Source organism: Podarcis melisellensis (genome assembly GCF_964234715.1).
Source record: "Podarcis melisellensis genome assembly, chromosome: 1".
Lineage (NCBI taxonomy): Eukaryota > Metazoa > Chordata > Lepidosauria > Squamata > Lacertidae > Podarcis > Podarcis melisellensis.
The window spans coordinates 38,597,949-38,624,096 of NC_138528.1; the positions used below are offsets into that span (position 1 = coordinate 38,597,949).

General features: G+C 41.8%; 1 long non-coding RNA gene across 1 annotated transcript in view; it reads left to right on the top strand.

The window, feature by feature from the left end:
- The window catches only part of LOC309356570, a 70,526-nt gene extending 46,729 nt beyond the window's left edge, over positions 1 to 23,797 (top strand). Inside the window, exons 3-4 of the long non-coding RNA XR_014162849.1 lie at positions 21,868 to 21,991; positions 23,666 to 23,797. This is a non-coding gene — a long non-coding RNA (uncharacterized lncRNA). The remainder of the gene's footprint in view (positions 1 to 21,867; positions 21,992 to 23,665) is intronic.
- Positions 23,798 to 26,148: the final 2,351 nt, after the last annotated feature.

The following is a 26,148-nucleotide window of genomic DNA, read 5'->3' on the forward strand; positions in this document are numbered from 1 at the left end:
AAATCACCAGGAATCATAGAAACCTGCTCCTAGGGGCAAAGCAGTCTTTGCCCCCTCCTAAAATATCTGAGGGGGCTGGGCCCTCCAAAGTTGATGGGCATTGCCATTCAAATGGTGTGCATGCACTACACCATATGATCAATTATGTGGTGTGGGGCTTACCTTCCCTGTCCCCCAATCTTTTATTCAAGTTGGCACCACTGCCCAGAATCCAAGCTAATATCCAAGAATCTGTCAAGAATCCAAGCTGGCTAATATCCAAGCCAGGCAGCTCAAATAATTTAGACCACATTCCATATTAAGAGCAGCACCAGCAACCCATGCCATATAAATCTAAAACGTAGGCCTGAACTGCTTCTACAGTAAGGTTGCCAGGCGTCCCCATTTCCCGGGCACAGTCCACGGATTTACAAATCAGTCCCCTGACCAAATCCTATCATTCCTACTGTCCCCAGATTCATTGAAAAAAATCTGGTAACCTTATTCTACAGGGATTTTAAAACATGGAAACCAAAGCACTAAAAAATCTGGAATGTTGGCTTTAACAACAGAAATGGCTGCTGGAAGGTTGTTTTGAGAAGTTAAAGTGTAAAAAATCTATTTACTTTCCCTGAATTCCTGCCTTTTGCTTATCAAGATGATCATGACTGCTGTAGATTGACCAAGACTTATTGCTAAAGATCTGATCTAAAAGTCTGTTGACTACATCAGCTGGTATACTTGGACAATAACAGCTTGTGTGAATGATCAATTTAAGCAGTGTAACGCAAAATAAGGATGCACATGGAACTCCTAGCAGTAGCTTCTGTGAGTGAAGCATGCTGGGAATGAGGATGGGATAGGCTGGACCTGATGAGAGATGTAGTACAAAACATCTGGATGGCACCAGGTTGGGTACAGGCTGCAATGGCTTAATCTATGTGCCCAAATCCTAAATGGTGAATGATGAAGAAGAGAGCTCCAGTAATAGCACTCTGTTATACAATATGGTCTTGGCTGGCCTACATCCATTCCAGGACAGTCAAACAGCAGTGTTGTTGGTATTCAGCTTGATAAACTTCCATTGGAGATCACCAGATTGAACTTTGTAAAACTGGATATGTCTTTTGCCTTTTTTCTTCAACTTCATATTTATATTCACCAGTTTAGATAGCAGGTCACTGACGTCTCCTATTATTATTGCAATATCTAATGTAGCTGCTACTCTGATTTTTATTTGCATCTCAAGATAACCATCAAAGTTTTGGTTAGGAGGAATCGACAGGAGTATGCCCTCAGAACTATATTCCTTTTTTGGCTTGGAATTTCTACCCATAGTGTCGCTGTGAATAAATTTATTATTTCTCCATTTGAGATTTCTAATTTATTAGACTCTATCCCTTCTTTGACAAATAGGGCAACACCACCCCTGTATGACCTACCCTGTCTTCTGTAGATTTTATATCCAGAAAGGATTTTATCCAGGAAAAGGTTTTATATCCAGGAAGAGATTTATATTCAGGAAAAGCTGAACTTTATGTGAAAATTCAACCTCCCTTCAACAGTTTCTTTGTTTCAGCAGAAATGTTGATTTTTTTTTCCATTTCAAGCATGCCAAAGGCACTGAAAATTCCATTCCTATACAAAAAATGCTTGCTATAAAACAGTTCAGATTGCAATTTATACTAGAAAATAAAATAAAGGTTTATTTAGTGTATGTCAAAGGACATTTAAAACCAACTCAAGGCAATGGGCACAATCCAACACAAACTTAAGCACACCGTGTTGAATTGTGGTCAATATGTTTCAGGTGAACAACATCAGCAAAGGTTTTTTAGGAGTGGACAACTCCTAGACAGCACCTAGAGGAAAAGAGGACCTCAAGGTCAGACATGCTTTTAAGATGTTAGGACCCTTAGAGGGTGTCCCAACAGTCATAGCATTCATTGGATTGCCATCTCCAAGGGTGGAGAGAGAGGTAGGCCTTTGAACAGGGCAGTTTGACCTCTTTTGTCGCCTTTGTGAGGCTGTGGAACTTGACGCCTCTCTAGAGTTGGAGTTCTGACATTGGAGAGGGCAAAATATTTTCAGCTTTTATTTTAGCAGGAATGGGTTATGTTGGAGCTGCTCTTTTATACATAAGGTATATTGCCAAGCATTTTACGTTCTGTTTACTCTTGTTTTTGTACTTTGTTTTTAATGTTTGTTTTTGTAAGTTGCTTTGAGTTCACCAGGGTGGGAGTGGGGAACAACCTCTAAATGATGATGATGGCAATGATGCGATGCTCTGAGGGCATGTTGGGACTGTGTTGGGAAAGCCCCCCCCCCCTGTTTCCCTGCCCTGCCCCCAGAAAGGGTTGTGGAGATTTTTCATTATATATTTAAAAGACCCAGAACAGGAAACAGAACAATGGAAAACCACAAACCTCCATCTTCCACCATGCTGATGTGAGCCCAGCAGGGCATCGGAAAAGGTGGCTTTTCAGCCTTCTGTTCTGCTACTCCCCTTCTGCTTTTGGATTGTTCTGTAATTTTGGCACACCCTTCTCTAGCACACACCCCCTTTAATACAATGTTTACATGGTAAAGGCAAAGGTAAAGGGACCCCGACCATTAGGTCCAGTCGTGACTGACTCTGGGGTTGCGGTGCTCATCTCGTTTTATTGGCCGAGGGAGCCGGCGTACAGCTTCCGGGTCATGTGGCCAGCATGACTAAGCTGCTTCTGGTGAACCAGAGCATCACATGGAAACGCCATTTACCTTCCCACTGGAATGGTACCTATTTATCTACTTGCACTGGCATTCTTTCGAACTGCTAGGTTGGCAGGAACAGGGACCGAACAACAGGAGCTCATTCCATCGTGGGGATTCGAACCGCCAACCATCTGATTAGCAAGTCCTAGGCTCTGCGGTTTAACCCACAGTGCCACCCGCATCCCTGTTTACATGGTAGGGGCAGCTTATTCTTCATATATGAATGACCAGAGTTAGCTTGTGGAAAGGTTCCATACCAGCAGCTCCCACAAAGGAATGGTTCGGGAATGGAGGTTTTTCACTTCATAGGGCCCATTGGGTCAAGCTTACAACCTGAACCCTCACATGGAACCACTGCCGACTGGAAACTCTTTTAAGCAGTAGTAGTGCTGCTCATAACCATAACTGTGATAAGCACTTGCAGCCTCAAAACAGAACACTCTGGTACAGAACAGCATTTAGGGTGACATTTTCAGGACTTTGTTGCAAACGTTTTCCCAAGCGGAATAAGAGCAATCTCTCTGAGGGCATTGGCTCACCAGGAGGTTGATAGAAGCATAATGTTGGGTAACGTGACCCTAACCCAGGGATTATCAACTTTCTACTTGAGGCATACAGAAGTCTCCACTGGTGCCCACAAAGCCCCGCTCACCCCCCAGAGTTCGGCTTGTAAGAAGCATTCTGTTGTAGCCAGAGTAGGCTGTGGAATGTGCTTGGCTGCAGAGTGTGTGTGGTGCTCACAGTAGCTTATCCAGTTTGCAAGTGTGCCCACAGAACCAAAAAAGGCTGGCAAACCTTTGCCCTAAACCAAGTAAAACTTAGTGAATGGGTCTGATTCACCGTCAATATCTAATTGATTGCTATGTTTGCATTTGAGAAGAAATTATATCCAATTAGATGCATGCACCCCGCTCCGCCCAGTAGCACTTGACTCAGCTTTCCTGATTAAGTAACCATCCTGATTTATGCCACATTTAGTATGGATTGCATCCACTGATCTCTTGGGCAGGGATGTGGAGGGTTGTTGCCCTACGAGTGGCCACTTTGCCTCTTCCAGCATTTGTGATTCCCTATACCTATCTGCATAATCATTTTCCAAAGGAACCTGGCCCTGCATATTGAATATTCCCTCTCATTTCAAAGATGTTTTCATTTCCCCTTACATACAAATCTACCATCATGCTATATACCACACCAGTAAAATAACATAATAGATGGGGCTTTCCCACAAGCTATATAAAGGATGGACTGCACAAAATAGATTGCGGGGAACATATCACTGATAGCTTTTTGCAGCTGAGCATTGGGTTATAAAACACCCAAGTAGAGGTTGAAGGATTTTTTTTAACCGCCTCAATCCATTTCTAAGCTTTTTTTTAAACTCTGGCAAATAGGGTCATCTACATAACCACTGAGCTCTTAAAAAAACCCAAACAAACTATTTTCTTTATTGTGTCAAAGAAGGGGTGGAATCTGTGCATCTGTGTACATTGCTCAGAGTATGCAGTTCAAATTAAACCTGTGCACACACAAACACGAAAAAGAGCAAGCTGTACCTTGTATATCATGTGGTACTTTCAGCCATCACAGCAAGATGAGGGTGATAACAGACAAATCCCTCCGGCTACTGCATCTTCTCCTCCGCCTCCCTCCTCCAAACGAGAGACCATACAAGGGAACACAGCAGAACTGCAAATTACTGTACTGCGCAGTTCCTACTTAATAATGACATTCCATAAGTTAGCAAAAAATCTGCCAACATCTGCAAGCTCCTCCACACCGCTGTGAGCCAAAGTTAAAAATCATGTGTGACAGTGCTGTGGAAAATGCAATTGATTCCATTCTGATTGTGTCAGTTCCAAACACAGACAATATTGATGATGCTGTACAGTAATCTTATTGGGCTTGGACCCAACTGAACATTGGTCTTTGTCAACTCATTATTCCTCTATCAGAGGGATCTTGGTAGATTGATCTTGCCAGAAGCTCTTGATGTGTCTCACAAATCACTGTTCTGCTGTTGGCAGGCAGATTCGAGTGCTGCACGGTAATTGCTGTTTTTTTCCTTCCCCCAGAAGACTGTGACTACATATTGCGAGTCATTGTCATATGAGAGAATATAACTGTCCTAACAGATAATGTAGTTAGCTGTGTAGCCTTCAATCAGGCCAAGAGATGTGACCATGCTGTGGATGCTCCTGAACAAGGTGAACATTGTCTCCTCACCTACTTAATTAACACAGCTTGATTTGAGTGGGGAAATACATTTGTATTAAAGATGAAGCCCAAATCAATGGCCACATGCAAATACGCTTTTTACACACATGTTACTTTTAGGACAACTGTGAGCATTAGTGAACACTGGCACCAGCTTTCTAACATATGCAAACACCAAGCATAATATTGGCCTACGGATCATTAAGTGGCAGTCAACATTACGCAAATGTCCTGATGTGGACCACTGCTGTGCTAGCAGAGCTATCATTACATAGTATTAGGTTCCACCAGACGCAATAAGCTTTGCCAACTTGTTAGGCAACTCCAATGCTATCCAGAATGTGGCTATAGAAACAGCAAGTTGTAGTTTGCACAGGCAAAGATTACCACATGTAGTTCAACACAGCATAAGAAGAATTACACTATGGTGGTCCTGAGTATCTAGGAAGATGTAGCCTCCCAACAAACACTTTGTATGATTTCCTATTACCCACTTGGAGTCATTAAATTTATTACAATGCTCTACATCTTGTACATGACATGAATTGGGGAGGATTGGCTGGGAGCATCAGATGGTTCAAAAGCACTATCATTATTTAAACCTCAGTGGTGCATTTGTGCAATGCCTTTCTGGTGTTTCCTGATCCTGTCAAGGTGTCAGGAACGACAAGCTTCTGCACTGCTTGTTGGCTCCACTGCAGACCTCTTTACATGCGTTGTTTCACAAAGAAACTCATGAGCCAAGAAAAGGGCAATGGTTTTCAGAAGCTGCTCTAAACCATTCCCTGTACTGCAAAGATCAAATGTCAGAACTGAGGAAAATGACAGGAATGTGTGGGGTGAGAAAGATATTATGAGAATGCATCATAAAATGTTTTTAATATTTGCTGCAGAAATTCCAGACAGCAGACGTCTGCTCTGGTTTTCTTTAGAGCAGATTTACAGCAACTTTGAGATACATCCTCCCCAAACTTCAACTTATCAAAAGAAACACAATCATATCTTGTAGGCAACACAAGACCTCGAGTTTGTCTTCAGCTGGTAGATGTTAGACCACTATGCCCACACCATGACTACATGCATGTGAAATTGCTTTGAAAATCTTTACTTTTAATTTAACCCAGAGAAAATGTTTTCTTTCTACCAAGTGTTCTATCCTTCTTTCATGGCAAAAGAAGTGAGTTCTGCTTTGATCTACATAATGGATCTGTTGAAGTGTTTTCTGTTCCCCAGATGTGTGTCAGAGCCCTTTTGATAATGTCAAGGTCATTTGACTAGCAGGCTGGGCTTGAGGCATTCATGAGAAACCAAAGAAAAATATGTATCTTTAGAGGAAAGTTACATCGCTGAAAAACCCCTACCCCACTGATTTGCTGCTGCAAATATGCAAGACGAACTCACTCATTCTGAAAATACTACATTGCTCCTTGATATATGGCTATTTGTGGCATAACTGGGGATGACCTATAACTTTCAGTTCTCCTGGGAATCAGACAGTGTCAATGGAGTCTCTGAAAGCCACAGTAGCTTCCTAAGTTACTCAGTTCTGGTCCTTGGGTTAATCCATTTAATCTTTTTAATAACTTCACATAAGTTTTCCACACATATGATCACTGTTGCAAATCTATTGTATACCTGTCCTAATGTGCCTGTTCTGAAATGGATGACCCAACCTTTATGATAGGCATGGAGAACCCATGGCCCTCAAGATGTCTTTGTTCTCCAGCTCCTATCAGCTCTTGCCAGCAGAGCCAGTGGTCAGGGATGATGGGAGTTGTAGTCCAACAATATCTGGGAGACCAAAGGTTCTCCACCCTGCTGCATAGAATGCTCAATGCATGGTTAAACAATTGAGATATCACTATGGTGAGATTGGACAAGAGACAGTTATTAGATGATCAATCTATGGAAACACGTAATGAAGTTTGTTATTTTTGTGAGGAACAGGGTTGGTGCAATGAGGTGGAAGTGTTGAAATATGGTGTTTGGGAATATTTAAAGGAAGCTTATTGTGAAATTACGGGGGTATAAGAAGGTTCTAGTTTGTAGAAGTTCTCATGTGGATCCCTATAATTTTTAAAGACCAAGGGTATGACCACCTATGTGATATGTGGACAATCTAAAACTAACTGCAGGGCTTATGTGGAAGCAGGAAGTAACAGAAAGTGATGGAGAGAACTTGAAGAGACATATATCCAAATATGGATTTGTAGGAGGAGCTCCTAGTTTTTCTGGTAATGGGGGGGGGGGGGAATCTCAAACTTGTCTCAGCCACTTTCAGACACGGGGAGAACTATTTCTAGTGTTTCAAATGAAAGCAGGCACTGATTAGTTACGCTTGATGTTTGATAGATGAGCATTTCCTGGTTTCTCTACAACCAGTAACATTTGGCTATCTCATTTTTGCATTCAAAGAACTCTAAGAATGTTCACCATATCATTTTTGTTTTTACATTGATAGGTCAGATGTTTGTATTCCTTGCATTTCATTCCCCTCTGATCTTACTGCTACCATCTGGCCCCCTGCCCCCCCCCCCGTTTATATCTCAGCCAACTTAGGATGGCAATGTATGCATCTGGTGAAGTAGATTATGACCCATGAAAGCTTCTGCCATAATTAATTTGTTAGTCTTTAAGGTGTCACAAGACTCTCCACTGTTTACACTAGCTACAACTAGTCTTCCAGGGGTAATGAAAGACACTGGATTTTGGATGTGACTCATAAAGATTCAAGCAGCCCAGACTCGATGCACCTCAGCAATAGTATCCTTTTCAATGTTTCATCATGTTACATAAGAATCATTGGTGGGTGCCCTCCCAATAGTTGTGGCTGTGAGCTAGAGAGAGAAGTATATTTGGAAACTTCCCAACAGCTTGAAACTCTATCCTCTTGGGAACATAACCGAGTAGAGCCTGAGAGTCTGGGAAACTGGTAGAAGGTGAGGACATTCTGTTTCAATAGCCTATAAGATACCCCAAGGCACTTGGGCTCTCAAAATTACTGCAGAAGCAACATTATAATTCTCAGTGTAACTGACTAGAACAAGCTTCTAATACATGTTCTATAGGCTTTTGCACATACAAAAGCTAACAGCTCAGACTTCTGAATCTTTGTTCTGCAGCAGAGATGGAGAGGATCCCCCATCCTGGTGTTGTTGTACTCCAACTCCCATCAGTTCCAACCAGCATGGCTAATTGCCAGGATGATGGGAGTTGCAGTCCAATAACATTGAGAGCCAAAGGCTCCATATGCCTGCTCTGCAGGTTCCCATCTCCTCTAAATCCCTAGACCCAGTTTGTTACTTGGTTCTTTGTGCATCCCTCTCCTGACTGCTGACAACTGGTGTCACACACTAGGAATACTTACTTCCCTTTGACCCTTGACTTACACCCTGAATCCTGCCTCCAATTAGCTCTAGTTGTTAAGTTTCATCCTACTTCTGATCCCCTCAGAACCTACCTTGTCCTATAAGCAAGATTTGGGTGGAAGACACATAATTCAATCTGGCTTAGCTTTCTAATAGGGTTTGAGGCTGAATATTTGTTACATTCTGAAGCTGTTGAATTTTGGAATTTACATGGGAAAGAGTATTTGCCTGTTTGAGTTTTCAGAGCTGTGAACAGCTGGAAATTCTAATATATAAATAAAACAATGCCTTAAATTACAGTAAGGCTAAGATACGCGAGCTAAAGGAAATAAGAAGTCCAACAGTACGACAAGGGTGTGAAGCTTCTTTAATGCAAAATATCCTGAACTTGAAGTACAATTGCTCTCTGAAAGGTCTTACAATATTACTTTATCCAGCTGGGTCCCTGTTTGCAAGCACATAGCATTAAAGGTGAGGCTGGGAACTGGCGGTGTCAGGTTTCATAGAGAAAACTGGTTTATCTTTTACTAACAATCTTTAGCAATGTGCTGTGACCTGCCCTTGGAGTAGTGGTTTAACAACCTTTGCCCGAGCACACTGTGCCTCTTCTTATATCTTTAATAGTTTACTTGATGGACTATGAAGAACTGCTAGATGACAGTTCTATTTCATTTTTGTCACCACATGGCTCTCCGTTTTTCTCTGAGTCTTTTTCTCAAGGGCACAGTTCTATAAGTCAATGTGGCAATATTCAAGATGGGTATTGCTCTTTCTACTACTGTATTTTTGAGGCAGTATGTGGAAGTCAGGGACTTGCCAAGATTACAGGCCTTCTGGAGAAAAAATAATGAAACAGTTTTTGAATTCCAACACATTTCCACTGAAGAAAAATATTTTAAAAAGATTCTACATTTTTGGTTGGGAAAATTCTTAAAAGCATTTTTAAGAAGTCACTGATGGTGGTGGATAGCACAATCTAACTGTTATTATATGGCACTAAGGTGCAACTGACATATATCATAAAGCTGTTTATACATTATTAATCTCTAACGGTAATATTTATTTGCAATAAAAAAATACTCTTCCAACAAACCATAGCTTTGATCCTGTTGCAGACCCCGCTTCTGACACTTCTATTTTGGTAAGGCAGAGCAGTTCAATGGTAGAATACAAACTTTGCATGCAAAAGGTCTCAGAATCAGTCCCTGACATCTTAAAGTACAGCTGGGAAAGACTTCCATCTGAAAGAGCTGCTGCCAGTCAGTGTGTAGACATTACAGAGCTAGATGGATGAGTTGCCTGATCTGCACATGATACAAATAAGAGCATTTGCCAGAGAGAGTAGCCAAATTCTTCTCACTGGTCTTAAAAATAATACTTTGAGAACTAAGCACTTGATTTATTGCCGGCAGAAACAAAATTTGATTCTCCTATCATATGAGCTTCAAAGCTTTAAAGGCAAATAGCAAATGCTCAGATGTTTCATGAAGGGAGAGAGGGGAAAAACAAAGGAAGGAAATAATTTGCAACAGCACTTGGGCCATATTACAAAAAAGTCACCTAAAAATATCTATGTGGATATGGAAGGTGCTTTGCAGTTTAAGAAGTAGCTAAATAAAAAAAAAAATCCATACATCCAACAATTACTCAAATTGGTCAGGTTTCATATGACAGTGCCCTTGAAATTTTAAGGATAACAAAAACCACCAGATTAAGGGCCCCTTCTCACATTACTGGGGTGAAGTGGATTCCCCATCACTTTATTCTTCACTCCTCCAAAAACAGTTTAGGAGCGGGGAAAAGATTTACACTCACCACTGTTGATACTATCATGGGAAGAAAGCATGTCTTCCCCCTTTTTTATTTACAGATGGACCACATACAGATGGCCTGTTTGGGGGAGGGGGAGAACCACAGCTCAGTGGCAGAGCATCTACTTTGCATGCAGAAGGTCTCAGGTCTGGTCCTCAGCATCTCCACGTAGGGCTGCATTTTGAAGGAACATGAGCTCTGGCTCGCAGTTAAGGCCGCCAGTTCTGAGGGCCTTCTAGTGGTTCCCTCACTGAAAGAAGTGAAGTTACAGGAAACCAGACAGAGGGCCTTCTCGGTAGTGGTGCCTGCCCTGTAGAACACCTTCCTTTCAGTTAAACAACTGCACAACTTTCTGAAAACATCTGAAGGCAGCCCTGTATGGGGAAATTTTTAATGGTTGATGTCTCACGGTGTTTTTATATTATGTTGTAAGCTGCTCAGAGTGGCTGGGGCAACTCAGTTGGGTGGTTGGGATTCTTCTATCATCTATCTATCTATCTATCTATCTATCATCTATCTATCTATCTATCTATGTATCTATCTATCTATCTATCTATCATCTAATCTATCATCTATCTATCATCTATCTATCTATCTATCTATCATCTATCTATCTATCTATCTATCTATCTATCTATCTATCTATCTATATCTATCTATTTATCTATCTATCTATCATCTATCTATCTATCTATCTATCTATCTATCTATCTATCTATCATCTATTTCTATCTATCATCTATCTATCTATCTATCTATCTATCTATCTATCTATCTATCTATCATCTATCTATCATCTATCTATCTATCTATCTATCTATCTATCATCTATCTCTATCTATCATCTATCTATCTATCATCTATCTATCTATCATCTATCTATCTATCTATCTATCTATCATCATCATCTAATCTATCATCTATCTATCTATATCTATCATCTATCTATCTATCTATATCTATCTATCTATCTATCTATATCTATCTATCTATCTATCTATCTATCTATCTATCTATCTATCTATCATCTATATGTTGTGGGAGAGTACAGGAGCCCACAGCTTGCTTCTGTACACCATGTGTGTGGAAGGATTCCCTATGCTTCTATACTGCCTTTCATCTAACAAGATATCAAGGCTGTTTATGTTATGGGCAGAGGAGCTCCTTCAGATAACTGGGTCCTAAGCTGTTTAGCTCTCTATTTGCCAAAACCTGGCAGCCCAGTGACAAAAAAGCAGCCAGCACAGGCCTTTGAGAACTGGTGTTTTATGGTGTCCTGCAGAAATGCCCATCAACATTCAGGCTGTTGCATTCTGTACCATCCTCTGGGCCGTCTTCAAGGGCAGCCCCATGGAGAACAAGTAGCAGTAATCCAGCACAGCACTTTCTAATCTATATTATTAAACATCACAACAATTGTTGGCACTTGGGTCTCTAAGACTGCGACCCTTTGCACACTCATCCACCCTGAGGTGCACAGTGGGACTAAGTTTTCAGTAAACATGTGCAGGATTGTGCTTGCGCATTCCTTTGCAGATGCAATTCTTGTCAGAGCCCCTGTTTTAAAGGCATTTCTTCTTTAGCCTGCCTTAGACACTGAGCTTTTTAATGTTCATTCCCTGATGAGAACTATCAGTTTGAATCTAGCTTTTTATCTGCTCTGCATCTGAAATACAAGGAGGCAGGAAACTGCTCTTATTTGTATGCTCCCATTATAATACAGCTTCTGCTTTTGTAAAATGGGAATTATCGGCAGGTTGAGACTACTCTGTCTCAGTTATGCCTAATGTCAAGATAAAATGCAGAAATTGTTAGGAGTTTATATGTCAGGAGTGTTTTCTTGTTGTTGTTGTTTTTTAGCAGTGAAAAATAAAAATGGCTCAAAACCATATGAATCCTCAAATACCAGCTCAGTTTTGGCTTCTAATCCTGAGGCTTCAGAACTGATCTGGGATTTCAGGTTGTATGTTTGTGAGGGGGGAAATGAATAAGAAGCACTTGAACATGTAGTTCAAAAGGAGCACTGCAGGCAATGAAAGGAAGCACAGACACGCTTCTGGCTTATTCCCAATTACCCCAATTGATGCATGGAGCAGAGAGTCATGGCTTGACGAGAAGCCCTGGCACGACACTTGTAGAGAAATTTGGAGGGAGAGCACAAAAGAGCATCACATTTGTGGAGGACAATTTGTCAATATTAACTTATTTCCATATACATTTGATTATTTCCCCCTGAAAAGTTTTTCTGTTATTTATTTATTCGCAAGCAGTTAAAGGCCAGTGGGGCAGGGTGGCGTCAATGGGATGGTAGATAGGGCACCATCCAGAGCTTCCCTTTGTGGCTTTATTCTACTTCCACAGAATACCAGCTGCTGGTGAGGGGAACACTGTTGAGCTCAGGTCCTGCTCCTGGGCTTCACTTGGGCATCTAGTTGGCCGCTGTGAGAAAAGGACCCTGGACTAGATGGGCCTTTGGTCTGATATAACAGTGCTGTTTTTTTACATTCTTATGCACATAGCATGCCATCCCTCACCCTTCTTCTTCCAACCCATTCAGTATCACCCTTTGCCAACTTCTGCCCCCCAAAATTTGGGAAACATCATAGCCCTCATGGGCGTGCCAGTAGTGGGCACAAATGGGCAGAGCAATGAACGTGACTCTTCTTTTTATACACACATATATTCTGCACCCAGGTATCATGGGCTAGAAGTCAGCTTCACCTTCTGAATAGCCACCCTGAAGGGAGAGGAGAAGGCAGAGTGACTTCACCTGCAGCTGTTCAGCCTTCAGGGACACAGAGGAGAAGGCACTGGTGAGAACTAGATGGCTGGAGCCTTCTTCAGCAGAGCTTTCAGCAGCAGTCAGTTGCTGGTTACAGTGATTGGATTTCCTGGCCCTACCTTGCTGCTTCCTGCTTGTCTTGACCCCTGACCCCATGATCATTAGATTCCCTGACCCCTAGACTGTTTGACCACATGGATTGCTATTTGCCTGGCCCTAGGACTTTGGATGCTGCCTCTGCCTCTTGGAAAGTACACCTCAGAGACTCTTCTGGTTGGCTGGCTTCCCACTCTATTGAGCTCTGCACATCGTTGCTCAGCAATGAGACTACTACAATAGATGCACACAAACACACCTCAGCATCCTCCATCTGGGCAAGCAAGAGACATCAGGGCACATTCCAGACCTGGACCAAAGATCCAAGGACACACTCCAGCCATGCAAAATCCAGCAACAACAAGTGGACACAGAGCAGGTCTGGGAGGCGATATGGCCTGAAGACAGTCCTGAAGTGGCTAGAGAGGCCTGGAGGACCACATTTGGCTCCAGGTCCTGTGATTACCCAACCCTTCATCTTGATTTTCCAGTTGTTACTGCACTAGAACTCCAATCAACCTTGCCCATTGACCATGCTTGCTGGTTAGCGTTGTATTTCAGCAACATCTGGAGTGCCCTAGGTTTCCCCCTCCCCCAGTCAAGACCATAAAGGAATTCCAGTCCTGTGAGCAACTGCACTGAAGCATCAGCTTACAGGATACAGTATAATGGACCTGACTCCTAAGCTATGCTCTTGCCACATTGGCAGAACCATGTTATTATCTGGTATGTAGCTGTGCCACACATGCTGCCAGTGGCTTTGGAAGAGGTAAGAGTTTAGGGGAACTACCCTACTCATTGCTTTTTATGTACTTAAAAAGAAACTAGTTTGCAATTCAACACTATCCAAAAGTCCATCTAAAGGCACCTTTTGCAGCAAAATGGATCAGAACAATACTCACAGAATCATATATTTGGAAGGGACCCTGGACGTCATACAGTACAACCCTTTTAGACTTTATATTTTAGACTTTACTGATTGTGACCTTGACCTAGAATTTTATTTACAGTCATCATTTGATTCTTTAGGTTCACCATCACAACTGTGTTTTTAATTTAGAAACCATTTCTTAAGGATTCTCACTGATTGCCACGTAAGTTTGCCAAACTGTCTAGTAATCCACTTTGTACTGTGGCTGTATAGATGAAAAAGATTCCTCATGCCGCTATGATAAACTAATTGTGGATTGAGAGCCGTAGTATGGTTTGGATGTAGTTGAACATTCTCAGACTTCTGAAAACTTTTGCTTACAGATTATTTGTTTTTCCAGCTTTAAATATCAGGTTGTATGATATAACTTTATATCTCAGGTCAATCTGTACCACCAGGTGAGCTATGCACCTCCGTATTTTATTCCTCAGAACTTAACGTAACAATATTAAAATGGAGCCCTGGGGTGTATGATTGAAGATAAATAGCTTAAAGTGTTGTATGGAAGGTAGTGAGCCAAACTGAATTATGTGGGATGGAAGGGGTCTCCTACATAGAAGGTGAAGCAAAGAGAGAGATAAATGCCCATCACAGTAGTTTTAAAGTGTGGAACAATATATGCGAATGAAACTATTTATTCTCTTCTCTAAAGTCTACAATTTCTTCTGTGGTACCCAAAATATGTTAGAATCTGAATCCAAATAAGAACATGAAGAGAACCACTTGGATCAGGCCAATCTTGGTCAGCATTTCTGTTCTCACAGTGGCCACCCAGATGCCTATGGAAAGCTTGAACAGCACTTGTCATTTCCTGGAGCTAATATTCAGAGGCTTAATACTTCTGACAGTTGAGGTAGACGTTTCAAGAGCTACTGATATATATATATATATATATATATATATATATATATATATATATATTGGCATCTTCATATTTTCTGAAGCCAGGCAGATCTGAGCCAAAATAGGCACTTTCCAAATTGGTCCAAGTCGAATTGAGTCTTTTTCTGAGATACTGAATCAGGCCCTGGACTACTTATTGTGGTTGAAACACACCACTACAGGGCCACAGGTTCCCTGTGACTGCCATGAGAGATACATAAATATAATCTGAGGACTATGTTTCTGAAACCATTAGGAGCAGCAACAACAATGAAATCTTTCTTTAAATACGTCAGGAGCAGGAAACTAGCAAGGGAGATTGTTGGACTATTGGATGAATAGGGAGTAAAAGATGTGCTAAATAAAGGTAAGGAGACTGCAAGAAAGCTGAATGAATTACTTGTCCCTGTCTTCACTGCAGAAGATGTGGGCAAATAGTCATAACTTTCTCAGGAAGCCAGCATGAAAGCTTTAGTGCTGTAATGAGTATACAGTAGTACCTTGGTTCTTGAACTTAATCCGTTCAACACCCGAAACCATTCGAAAGCCAAGGCATGGTTTCTGACTGGCTGCAGGAGCATCCGTTCGGCTTCCAAAAAACATTCACAAAGCAGAACACTTACTTCCGGGTTTGCGGCATTCGGGAACTGATTTGTTCAGCAGCTAAGCTGTTTGAGAACAAAGGTACCACTGTATTCTTGTGTACCATTTTACATGCATACATGGGAAGAGACTGTAATCTCTTTGCAGGCAGAAAGTCCTGGGTTCAACCCTTGGCAACTCAGAGCCAGTGGATCAGAGCCAAATCTGATGAGTTGTAAGCTGTCTTGAGGCCCTGTTGAAATCTAAGGCAGGCTGTACATAGAAACGATAATAATGATCAGAAGACTTTGCAAAATATATATAAAAAAGTAAAATAAAATTGATACAAAAATTCACATTAACCAATATAGCAAGAATTAATTTATACTAATCTGAAGAGCAAGTTTAGAGCTATTTTCAGCAGAGGTACATTGCCATGAAAAGCTATAGAAGTTTATTAGTTTGTGGTTGCAAAACGCCCAATCCCTTGGCCTTAAAACATTGCATCACAGTTCATTTGATGCATTATTTTAATGAGTTCATAACTAATGGGTTGATAGAACGGAATATTCAAATTTGCATGTTGGCTTGTTTTATGTATAACAAAACTGTATCTGAGAAAACATGGCATGTCATAGGTACAGTGCATCTCTGCAGAGGGAGCTTCTTGAGGGAGGGCAAGAGAGTATTAGCATAATATGTATTTCCAGTGTACCTAGCTGACGGGGTAAATTTACAGCTAAAGTGTGTGGACTATAGCTCACAATCACTTGGTTCCACAGTGTTTTACATAACCCCTCAGGTGTCTGAGAACTACACTCCTCAGTCAATCACTCTTCATAATATATCGGGCACTACCCGACCTGATGGGGAGGAAGCAAAATTGAGCATGTAAAGTACAAAAATACATATTCATAATAGAAAATCCAACATGTTATTTCAGTTTGTTGATGTCTGTAAGGACGTGGTGGGTGAAAGATGGATAGGCCAAGTTAAGTGATGTTCTTGTAGATTCACCATGATGTGTATGATAAAAGAGACCCATTAAATAGTATATCTTATTTATGGAGCAGCAGAAGCAGCCCCTATGGATTGTCAAATACCCTATGAAATATCACCAGGCATGATAATGCGTTCTTGCTAATAGTCCCATTGTTTATCAGACCTCAGCAGCAAGACAGTTACTGAGAAGGTATTTTGAGGGTTTTTCCCCCCTTCTTCATTATTTCTATATATAACCCACCAAAACAGTTGCAGAGAGTGTTGGAAGGGGCTGATTGGAAGAAGAGGGAACAGAAACCCACAGACTGAGTTAAAGTCCCCATAGCATACCAAGGTGCCGGATATATGTATCCGGTAAGTGAATGTGAGACATGTTCCCAAAGGAACTTCCCTTCCATCTTTTTTCAGAGCTCTCTAAGCAGGCTGGATGGACTTACAGTTCTTTAAGTGAGTTAGTGTGTAGTAGTGTTTAGAGCATTGGAGGGGGACCAGGAGACTCAGGTTTAAGATCCCCACTGAGCCATGGCACTCATCACTAGGTGACACTTGGGCAGCCTATCAGCCTAACCTGCCACACAGGGCTGCTGAGAGCATACAATTGGTATGCTGCTTTGAGCTCCACATTTCAACTAGAACATGTCCCGGGTCAGCCTTCAGCATCACTTGGAATCCTTTGGACTGCGTTACTCCCTGAAGACAGACCATCCAAAAGGTCCACTGAGACTCCCCTCGGTCTGGCTGCTGCAATCTGTTCCATGCTGTATCAATGACAAAACTAAGGTGCCATCTCATGCAACTCTGTGACTCTGCATAATGAGATATGATGGATTTTTGAATCAGAAGATAATTTCAGTGTTCTTTGTTCCAGCATAGGGACTATATATCCATCTGTGATAATGGAGTGTTTTCAGTATCGATGTGGAGCCCTGCAGTATACATACTGGCAGAGAAGCAATCACACATTATGTTTCTCTGGAAGTTTAGGCACAGATATCACTCTCAATAGTGGTGTGTTGACTGACAAAAAGCAACATATGAATTGCAGAGCACTTAAAGTAAAAACTATAGTTTTTTTGCTATTGACTAAAATGGAGGGCTTCTGGGATTGAGCTCATGCCCTAAAGTAGAAGAAATTTCACTGTTCAAGGATATGACCATTGCATTCATTGAGTTCTTTGTATATTGAAGCATCAACATTGCTATTATTTATAACACTGAGCTTTTATGGGCATGGGCCATTGCCTTTACCCCTTGCTTCTGATTAATAGACTAGGCCCAAATCTCTGTGCAAAGTCATGCTAGAAGTTACACTCTCTGACCTCTTCCTTTTGTTGAAAACATATTGCACTGGAATTTTGCATATTGCGTTCTGTAAGCATAATGGTTCACTTTCCAAATCTGGCTGCTCTTGGGCAAATTCCTTTGTTCACTGGGACTACTGTTTAATTTAATGTCCCCAAATGTGACATTTATCCACCTAGATTTTGTTTTCCAGGATTTTGTTAGAGATGGGCTGAAACCGTGTGACATAGTTCATTAACCTATTGGACCCTCTCCCCAGGTTTTCATCAACACCAATTTTACGTGCCATGTGTGTCATAGAGACAGATTGGGAGCTACACTGTCCCCAGTTGAGATGCCAGCCCATATCTGGAATCATGGCGTGCAAGCACAGCAGACATGTGGCCAGATTTAAAATAGTAGTGTTATTCCACTTTATTAGAAGTGGGCAAACATTAGAAGACCCCTGCTTTCCCATCTAGTCCATCATCCTCTTTTACAGATGCCTCTAGGAAGCCTACAAATAGACTATGAAAGCAATAGCCCCATGACCCCTAGGCCTCAGTGGTGATGGCATGTAGCTAACATCCATTGATAGCCCCACACTCTGTGGATTTGTTTAATCCACTTGTAGAGCTGTCCGGCCGCCATCACATCTTATGAGAATGAATTCTGGAGATTCATTTTGTTTTGTGTGGAAGAAGGCCTTGCCTTTCTTTGCCTAGGATCTACCTCAGGTCACAGACGCTTCAGGTTACAGAATTCACTAACTCAGAAATAGTGCCTTGGGTTAAGAACTTTGCTTCAGGATGAGAATAGAAATTGTGCAGCGGCAGTGGGAGGCCCCATTAGCTAAAGTGGTACCTCAGGTTAAGAACAGTTTCAGGTTAAGAACGGACCTCCAGAACGAATTAAGTTCTTAACCTGAGGTACCACTATACTGCCAATCAATTGCACTGTTGGCCAAACCATACGCTACATTAAATATGTAGCATGCAGCTATATCAGTTTGTTTGCCTAAAAGAAAAATACCAAAAATGTGGGATTATATTCAAGAATGCAACATGAAGGGAGTGGAAGCTGCACCTTTCCCTACTGTTCTGTGACCCTGACAAAAACTGTTCCCATGTGGTTTAGCCTTTTCTTGTCAACAAGTTGCTTCAGCCCCTTAATCATCTTTGCCTTGCCAAGTCCTTACAATTCTTTAATGTGCCTTCAGAGCTTGAGATTCCAGTGGCATAGATACAAACTGAATCCGAGAGACAGTGATTTGTTCACCTTCACTAAATTGGACCCATTTTATTATTTATTTTTATCAATTAGATTTTTTTTTTGCCTGCCTCTCAGCCAAAGTTCTCAGGGTGATATACAGCACAAAGAAAACAATAAAATCATAAAATTTCAGTTGCCAAGTAGCATCAATGCAGACATTGCAGTTATTCAGCTGTGCTGCACTGACTCAAAAGTAGGGGTATGGAGTCAACCTTGCTACCTTTTATTTATGTATGCCAAAATGCAAAACTTCAAATCTATGAGTTGCCATCTTTTAGAATTAGACAGAGAATTCCCTGTGTAACTTTATGGCATCCCAATAGCAGTCATCTCATATTTTTCTCCATTCAGAATCTTCTAACGTATCTGCGCTTCCACTATTTCAGATTTTATTGAATGCTGCTCTGAATGAAGCTTTTGAGAACTTGAAGGGGAGCAGGCTGTCTTTTGTGTCTGAAATGGAGCTGAAAAAATCCACGAGAAAACATCCTATTGTACACACAAAGTCTCTCAGGAGAAACACAACACTAAAAAAGAGACATTCATGCTGCAAATTTTTCTGTTGAAATTTACGTGCCTGTCAGTCTCTCCATTGAAAGGGTTTCCGTTTTTGGCCTAATGCCGGGAGTTTGATATCCAAGGCTTTGGTGGCAAAGTGATTTGTTTCCTTTTGCTCGGGCCTTTTTGGTGGGTGAATTATATTTCAGTTAGCCGCTGTATCCATAGTTACAGTATTTTCCCCCTTTGACGCAGCAACCCTGCCAGGTGAAGTTTCTTCACTTCTCAGCCAACAAGCTTGCCTTAACTCTTTGGTTAAAGCTAATTGCTTTTAATACAGCAGCTCTTTTCCTCTCCCCATAGCATCCCTGGCCTTCCCAAAATCTGCATGATGCCAAGAAAGCTGTTCTGTAACCCCAGGGGAGAAATAAATACATGCATTTATAAACTGGGACCAATCAACAAAGCAAACTTTAATTTGAATGGAAGAACCAGACCCAGGAAAGGTGTCGCAGAAGTTTTCACCGTGCTCCTTATTAAGAAAAACCATAGAGTGGCTGTGCTGGTAACTGTATTGAGCGATGCAGTTCGCAACCTCCAGCATCCTGGGAAGACACTGTATTTAAACAAGGGATCTCTTTCTGCTCGGATTTGCTTATTAAGGGCATGGCCTTTAATTCTTCTTCTCCTTCCCCCACCCCCAGTGCTAATTGATTCTCATAGCATTTGAAAGAATCCATGATTAGCAGTCCTCAGGCTAACCAGTAGCATATTGAGTAGCATGCTAGCAAGCCTAGGTTGGGAATTGAGTCAGAATGGTCGGAGCAATGCCAGCTCCAAAGGCTAAATTGGTTACAGAGCTTGGGGAACGAGGAAATGGGAGGGAGAGGGATTTGCCAACTCACTGCCTGGGCTCTTAGCACCATCTGTTGTTGGCAACAAATCTGAGAGAACTCCTCATTTATCCCTCTCCATCAGCCTATAGGCCACAAGAGTGAGTGAATGGAGGTGCATTAGAAAAGTGGGAGTTAATTGGCATACATTGCCATCATATGTACATTGAAGCCTATCAAATTTTGTTAAGTACTAATGGATCCTCAATTAGGAATCTTTCTTATTAACCCAAGAGGAAATGGTGGTGCCTGCTTTTCTGTTCTTCCTGCTCCCCTGCCCAGTTGAAAGTTAAGGGGATATCTTAGGTATCCAGGGCCCTTTGATTTTACTAATATTATCATGATTCAGTACAGATGTGAAAAAGCATTTGTCATCCCATTTCAAAGCATACACTGGGTTTTGTCCAGAAACATGGGAGGTTGGGGATGTGGGGAGGCTCAGTAATAGTTCTTCAACAGTTTGTTTATTTTATTTTTTCATTTTTATATCCTGCTTTTTCATGAAAGTTATTGAATGCACTTAGGTATCAAATCCCCAAAGAGAAATACTAAAAATATCATCTTAAGACACTCTGCTTCATTTTAAGAGCAGGCTTCATTGATAGATCATGGAGTTCCAGTAAAAAATTAAGGGTAGTTCTGACAAATCTGTAGCCTGAATAGGGATGGATGAAGGCAGCGCTTTCCTTTCTGCCCTGTATTCATTGAATGTAGCACTGTTTCTCTTCCCCTGTAGTTCGCCTTCCACCAAAAACCACGTTATTTTGCTGTACCTTGTGGCAAAATTACAAGAGTAATTAATTCCATAAATCCTGTAAACTGTGTTTTTCATCATGTCCTTCCACCCCCATTCATTTCGCTGCAAGGGAAACGCAATGCCGATGGAGGCGGGTGGGGGCAACGTAACGGACTACGTATCATTCGCAGAATGAAAGCAACAGCAACTGCAAGTACCAATTGTGTTTGCTGGATTGCTTTCCATCCTGGGCATGGGAAAAATGAGCAAACACCAGCAATTTCTGATCCCTTTTCAGTTTTTGTCGCAATTCTTCAGCATCCCTAGGCATGTCCACCCATTTCTTACAGCATATATTATATATCTAAGTGGTATTCTGTGGCTGTGCTATTGGTATTCTGGTATAAGCTTGCATCTTGCTGTGTGTTCTCAATTGATGAACAATTTCCTCCTCAGCGTTTTGTTCAATATGTTTTTTCTGTGTATGCGGCTGAAGCAGGTCACTGATGCAACTGGCATCTTCAGCCTCCTTGGAGAATTAACAATGTTTCCCCCCCCCCCCCTCATACAATGGGCCATATATATATATATATATATATATATATATATATATATATATATATATATATGAGAGACACTCAGAAATGGGTTGTATGGATCAGAGGAGAAGTGTGGGGGGAAGGAGGGGGAGCAGTAGGAATGCAACCTCTTTAATATTAAATGATGTGAATTAATATTTAATGGAGTAAAAGACACATCTTGGTTTGTGTTACTGCTTACAGGAAAATGGGCTGTGTTAATCTGCGCCGAATTGTCCAGAGGATAGTCGAAGTGGTGGAAAGAACAAAGCTGAGAAATGTTGCAGCTCAAGCCTGACATACACTGTAGAGCCCCTTGCCACATCCGGTAGGACAAAATATAGAGTTTCTTCAGAGCTAGAAACACTCTGAGGTTCCGGGAGGGCAGGTGGTGGAATCGGAATCAGGACTTCTGGACTTTGCAGAAGGGCATGATAATATACGCTCGCCTTTATGAAAAAAAGGCAGCTGGGCTATTTGACAGAAAATGCCTACAATCAAATGTTTATGTAAGCTCAGGATGTTTTGTGGTGCGTGATTCATTTCAGCAAAAGGCCCTGTGCCGTTGCACTTGGTGTAGCCGTACCGAATCCAACAGTACGGGGTTAAGGGGAGACCAGAGTTAAGAAGCAGGAAATATTACGGTAGCATGAAGGTGTTAATGTAATCCAATCAGACATGAAGACATTCTGAACAGAGACAATCTCAAATACCCCCTACACTTAGCTCTCCTCTGCCTCCCCGTTACAAGACATATGGTCCTCTGACAGAGTCTCAGAGCAGCAGGTTAGTTTACATACCATATGTATGCAATTGGTCGGCTCGGCAGGGTTGCGTTAAGGTTACTGCATCTGCCCTAACTCAGAATTTCCTTGTACTTGTAGGTTTTGCATCAGGCAGTTCTGTTATTTTAGCAGCGATTCTGTTGGGTTTCAGTTTTGAAAATCAACACTGGGGTTTCCTTTATTTTCTTTTGATTAATTTTGACTTTGTAATGGTGCCTCCAGAGAGGTAAGAGTCCAGACCCATGGTACAGAAACTATTGTCAGAAACTCTATATTCATAGTAATATTTATCTGAGGGGCACAGGGGGAACCAGTCCTGACTCAATGTACAAGATTGCCTTTGATGCATCAGTATTACAGAGAGCTGATCAGTGTTTTCTCAAATGCAGATTGCTGATACAAGTTACTAAAAACAAAACACCCCCCCCCAGCATTTATCATTTAGTATTTATAATTACATTTTCTGAAGTAGTAAATGTAGTAAATTCCAGCTCTTATGACTAAAGCAGTCTTCCCCAACCAGGTGCCCTTGAGATGTTTTGGACTACGACTCCCATAAGACCATACCAAGCATTGCTAATGATCAGGGATGCCCATTGGGGAAGGCTGCACTAGAACATGTAGCTATACATGGCATACTCTTTGTGGCATACTCTTGTTTTTATACACAGTTGCACATCTAAACTTACTGTATTTTTCGCTCTATAGGACGCACTTTTTCCCCTCCAAAAATTAAGGGGAAATGTGTGTGCCTCCTTGGCTTCAGCAATAGCTCCCTCCGCGCTCCTTGGCTTCGTGTTGCTTTCGCTGAAGCCTAGAGCGTGAGAGGGGTCGGTGCGCACCGACCCCTCTCGCTCTCCAGGCTTCAGGTATAGCCACCTGAAGCCTTCGGAGTGCAGCGTGAGTTTCCGCTGCGCTCCGGAGGATTCGAGTTCCTTTTGCTGAAGCCGGGAGAGAAAGACTCTCCTGGCTTCAGCAGAGAGGGAGAGCTACACAGCGTCCCTTCAGCGAAGCGGGAGGAGAAATGGAAGGGGCTCCGTTTCTCCTGCCGCTTCGCTGAAGGGGCGCTGAGCAGAGAGGGGGAGAATTTTTTTTCTTGTTCTCCCCCTCTAAAACAAGGTGCGTCCTATGGTCGGATACGTCCTATAGAGCGAAAAATACGGTAAATTGGTAACTATTGTTGAATTAACATTGTTGCTGAATGACTCATTTGCTAGGACCCTTAGAAAAAGAAGCACAAAAGTGACTGGGAATCCTCAAAATATGTTTGGCCCAAATTCAGAAAAGTGCTTCTGTTCTCCAGTTCGCTTTTAAGTACTACGTACGTCCATACCTCTTGTTAGATGACTGGCATCTGGGCTCACATGGTGAATAGTTTATTAATCGCCTATCAAATGCTACTTGACTGGTCATTTGAATCTACCCCTTATGTGATTTAAATGGATGCAGATGTGATGGCCGCAAATATATTTGCATTTCCAGATGACTATAGGTACATTCTATATGCATTCTAATCTTTGCCCAGATGCTGGCTATTATTATATGACAACATGAACAACATTGAGGATACATCCAAATATCACTTTTTAGGCATGTACAGGAGAGTTCATCAAGTCAATCTGATTTTTTTTAAAAAAAATCACACATGCTGTTCATGCTCCCCCCCCCTTGTTTTTTTAAGGCTTAGAAAAGGTCTGCTGCAATAATGCACGTCACAGCAGTGAGGTGTATAGCTCCACAAAATATTGATCTATCTAGTGGGAGAATCAGTTTAAATTTAAAAAGGGTAGGGCTAGCCTTTAAGAAAGTAGCTCAGTTTCCCTAGGCTAAAAGGGTTAGGCATTTTTTGTAGGTGAAAAAATAGACTCGGCTGAAAGTTTCAGCTTTCAGTTCAGCCTGAAACCAGCTGAGAACTAGCCTCGTTCATCAAAGCTAGAGAGAAAGCAATGCCATAAAGCTGGGCTCAGAGAACCGCTGTCTGAAACCCTGGGCAGCTACTACTAATCAGTGTGGACAAGTCTGAGCTAGCAGACCCAAAGGTCTGATTTGGTGCAAGGCAGATTCCTGTGAATTCACGGGGCCCACCAACCACTTCTGTTTTTGTTTTCATTGTTGTTACCCATGAAGAAGCAATCCTAGTGAGATTTAACTTCTCAGCCAAACTGTCAGGTAAACTCACCACCATTCATCTGATTTCCTACAGCATAGTAGTAAATGTAGGTTCACTTCCAAATTAGGGATGACTTTGTATGCTACCACCTCCCCCTATCCAACCCACAATTTCTCATATCCATTTAGTTATGTGAATAAGCTCTGCAACACACATTGTATACGGATGAAGGATGAGTGCCTGTCGGTTATAGGCCAGGGACCTTCCAACTTTGGGGGTCAAAAGTCTGTTTCTGTAATGCTGTGTGTTTTGTTTCCTGTACAACTCATACAACCAGAATGCTGTTTGTATGGAAAATAGGGATACTTGCAGATCCTGGAGCGTGAAGGAATAGGTCTGCAGGAAGGAGTAAGGAAGTGGGATAGTGAAAGGCTGCTTGAGACAGATTTGCATTCAGGCAAATGAAATCTGTTTCCCCTTAGATAGATCACTTGTTTAAATGTCTGCACATCATAAGCAGATGACCACCTTGCACATTGTGTGTGTGTGTGTGTGTGTGTGTGTGTGTGTGAGAGAGAGAGAGAGAGAGAGAGAGAGATATGGATGGATAGGGACAGAGTCTAACTACAGATGATTCCTACAGAGGGGCAACAGCAGGGAAAACAATATTACTATTGTTAAAAAGCTTTTTCTCTTCTAAGGATCATATATCAGCTTAGGGCCACTTCACACAACCATTCTGCACAGGGCTAGCCATTCATTCTTCCAGTTTTGATTTTACCATGATTCAGGTTGTCTGTACCCTATATTAGGCGAGCATGCTACTCTTTTGCACAGTGCTCCTCACTCCACTTTAGAAAGGCTTGCTATAGTATGCACGATCACAAGGTATGCTTGCAATTAATGAGCTGGATGACCCTTTCTTACAAACATGAACACTGCCAAAGATTTCTCCATGCATATCTGGCAACGGCAGTCATATTTACACAAACACTGGAGACTGTGGGGAAAATCCATCTGGGCTAGCAAAGAACCATAGCTTCCATGAACTCATAACTCCAAGGTTATGAGAATGAGTCAACAGGGACATTAAGCAGGAACAGGTTCAGCAGAAATACAAATTTATAGAGAATGGTTCTGGAAAAGCTTAAAGGGCTGAGGGAAGACATGATGGGGAAACCCAGTCAGATGGGTGGAGTATGTATGTATAAATGTAATAATAATAATAATAATAATAATAATAATAATAATAATAATAATAATAATCATCATCATCTCCCAGTTATGCTACTGTAATGCACTCATTGTTGGGCTGCCCTTGACGATGGTCCAGAGGTTGCAAGGCAGTACAGAATGTGGCTTCAAGGTTGATAAGCTGGGCAACCTAATAGGACCAGTCCTGACAGCTTTGCACTGGCTGCCAGTGAGTTACTAGACCAAATTCAAGGTGTTAGTATTGGCATACGAAGCCCTAAATGGCTTTGGGGTCCAAGTCCCTAAAAGAGTGCCCTCCCCAATATCATCCAGATGAATTCCTGTTGGTGGTGTCACCTTGGGCTGCTGCCCAGTTGGTGTTGACTGTGACAGGGC